The following is a 3,314-nucleotide window of genomic DNA, read 5'->3' on the forward strand; positions in this document are numbered from 1 at the left end:
GGAGGAATCAACAAGCTTTTTAGTCGTAGATTGCGTCTTTGTCTAGATTGTGTTTTAGTTTCAGTCATCCGAGCCTCAATATAGGAACAGGGAAATAGTTTTATCCAAGGGATGCTGGGCATTATCCAAGAGTTTGTTTGACATTTACGTTCGTAGATGCGACAGCTTCGGAGTATACACCTTTAAACCCACCCTTGGGATACTGACATTTTTTCGGCGGTGTATCTCTTGCAAAGTTCCAGATCTTTTACGATTTCTTTATGTTGCGAGAGAACACAGTCTCTTAAAAGAGTTCAGCAGGTAGTTCATTCTGGGTAGTTCATCTACGCTTAAATAAGGTGACGTCGGGAGTTGAAACTGTAGTTCTGCAATCTTTGACCTTGTCCAGGTCAACTAGCTCCCCCCACCAGATCAAACAACTTCGGTGACTTTAGAACGTTCACATAGAAGACACTTTCGTAGAAATTTCTCAGTCCATCTAACACTACTTGCAGGTTCTGTACTTTCCCGAGGAGAGAAGGAACACGTTAATATGGATACAGTGCACGAATAATAATATATAAGAATCATATGAAGAATGACAGCCTGAATTACAATCTCTAGAAAGGCGAAGGAATACAAAAAAAAAAAAAAAACGTGAATAGGGTTCGAACTTACCTCCGGGATGATCCCAGACGCGCCTTATGCGACAACATGGTAAAAATATTGCAACTTCGGGTGCAACTACCCTTAAAAGCCTCCCGCAGTTTCTACAGGGAGAATGCGCGTCTGGGATCCCGAACGTAGGTTCGAACCCTCATAACGGATCTTATGGATTTGTTCATTTGATGCATCACGTTATTGTGATAGTGTAGAGAGAATAGTAGTTCGGTAACATTGTTTAAATTGTGCAGAGCTAATTACTGCATTACAATACAAGGAGTACCTTTATTGTTTGAAGCGTAGGTTAAACATTTGTGAATGAGATTGGGTGGGTGTGAACAAGAGCCGTCTCGTATGGGCCAATAGGCTTTCTGCAATTACTTTTATTCTTATGTTCTTAACGTTTCTGATAGGGTTAATAGATGCAATGAACTTAAATTTTTGATCGATTGTGGTAGACAAAGTGCTACGAAAGAGACGAGGATTAATCGAATATTTTTGAAAATTTTAAACCTTCATTTGTGGAGGATTAGTTTGCATTTATTGATCAATTTAAGAGGTAAGAGGTTGTTGTACTTACCATGAACTGTTCAATCAATTGACGAATGATGTACGCAACAGCCTCGTCTGCCAAGAAGCTTATCTACCTCGCTCCATCTGTGAAATTATAAATAAAAATGTTAATTTATTATTTTACCTATGTATATGCAAACTCAGGATTTTTTTTTTTTTAATCTTTAAAAGTTTTACCGATACATGTATACTGTCGCTAATGTTGGTACCTTCCAAACTTCAAGTAACTATTAAGAGATATTTCTTTACTCTTAGTTCAACTGGTAGTACGTGTCGAGGGACGAGAGTTAAATCCCATTGTAGTCCCTCCATAGTTTATCGCAGATAAATCACTTGCGAGTTTTATTATGTTCAGTAATGTTATGGCCACTATGGGTCGCAACTGGGTTCTTTGATGGTGGAGGCAAAATGATAGTATCCGACCCCAAGTCGGTACTGGCCTTCAAAGAGTATTAGGTAGTGTAATAAACCTAAAAAGGTGCATGGGGGGGGGGTATTGAAGCAGAGCTAAACACTCAATATATTCCCATCACCATAAATTAACAAACTGAATTATTACTCTATTTGGAAATATATATAGGTGCCGTTCTCATATAGGAGACCGAGCACTCATGACGCGAATATAATGTAGCCTTCGTTAATGTTCGGGCTCCGCTTCCGACCTTACTAGCCACAGTACCAGGAAATACCCGCGAGCCTACCAACATTATCACGAAGTGCCTCTCTACCCAACAACCACTCTGCAGCAGAGCGCTGGCAGAGAACCTCAGCCACGCGCTGATTAGGGCCCCACTACACTGACAACTACAGAGGTGTCGCAACCCTGGCAGAAGCCTCTAGCAACGGTCTAGCAACAGAATAGCAACGGGATAGCAACGCTCCTCAACAGGCACTTTACTCTGTCGTCTCTCCCCTTCGCCAGTCCCGGGATATGACGAACTCTTCCACCACTACTCCACTAGTGTTAACAACACTTCTGATCGGCGGCGGCTCACTTAGTTGTCAGACGGGACTAAGTTGGGCGAGTTCAGGCTGCTCAAGGTAGACTTTCATCCACAGTACCACTGCTGCCCCACGGCACCTCTGTGGATACAGACACGTCATCAGTTCTAAGGTACGGGAGACATTAGGAAGCAACACTTACTCTTTTGGACATTGACATTTATGCTCGTAGTAACTACAGATGGCGCTGGTCTTGAATTGCCTTATCACCAGAGGTCACTCACTACCACCTCACTGGTTTCTCAAGGCAGGAATCTTGAGCCAATTACACCTACTACGCCACCCCCAATAGATGGCGTTGTCCAGGTAGAGTCCAATTCCATGGGGGTTTGAGAGCAGACTCACAGATGGTGCTGAAGTCGCTCCTCCATACGTCAACAGTGTCGTCGGGTTCGTAACAAATATATTAAAATCCAAGAACCTAACATAGTTTCTTTCACAAGCTAATAAACAAGCAGCTTAGTTTGGATAACATAATCTGTTGAACTTTTAATGACTTTGTAAACTCCCACTGACCAATTCTCCTAACACTCTCTCATCAGTCTGGGTCGGTTGCAACATGGTCAAGCTTGTTGTTGTTGTTATTGTTATAGATTCAGCTACTCGGAACAAGTTCCAAGTAGCACGGGCTATGGTGAGCCCGTAGTGGACTTACCTGGCACAGGGGCGAGGCTGTGTGTGGGTCTGGTCGAGCTTCTTGCCTTCGCTCCAAAGAGAATCTTGTAGTTCCTTCATGTCGTGTTTCACGTTACCTGACAGGTCCAAGTTGGCGATGTGGGTAGGTTCCGTTCTGGTAGTCATTTCGGATGCCATCTGCAATGAAACTTACACGTTGTTGTTGTTTTAGATTTAGCTACTCAGAACGAAGTGTTCATGTAGCACGGGCTATGGTGAGCCCGTAATTGAGTTCGGTTATTCGCGATAACCTTGTTACTGTGATATTTGGGTCAAAGATTCAAATAGAGGTGGGGATTCCTCCGTTTTTCCAGTTTATTTCTCGCTTCTGTTTTAGTGCACTGGTTTTAGCCTTGTTTTAATAACATTACCTCTCAGCAGCATTGGTAACCAAGTCTGAGTCTGTGTATGGCTACTGTAAT

The 3,314-nt window shown here is 42.7% G+C and overlaps 1 long non-coding RNA gene across 1 annotated transcript; it reads right to left on the bottom strand.

Annotated features, from left to right (window-relative positions):
- Positions 1-253: 253 nt before the first annotated feature.
- Positions 254-2,316, bottom strand: LOC123757037 (uncharacterized). The gene is made up of 3 exons (XR_006772714.2): positions 2,211-2,316; positions 1,223-1,299; positions 254-497 (listed from the first exon to the last, which is right to left on the bottom strand). It is a non-coding gene; the product is annotated as an uncharacterized lncRNA (long non-coding RNA).
- Between the last annotated feature and the right edge of the window lie 998 nt (positions 2,317-3,314).

This window comes from Procambarus clarkii, chromosome 26 (assembly GCF_040958095.1).
Source record: "Procambarus clarkii isolate CNS0578487 chromosome 26, FALCON_Pclarkii_2.0, whole genome shotgun sequence".
NCBI lineage: Eukaryota > Metazoa > Arthropoda > Malacostraca > Decapoda > Cambaridae > Procambarus > Procambarus clarkii.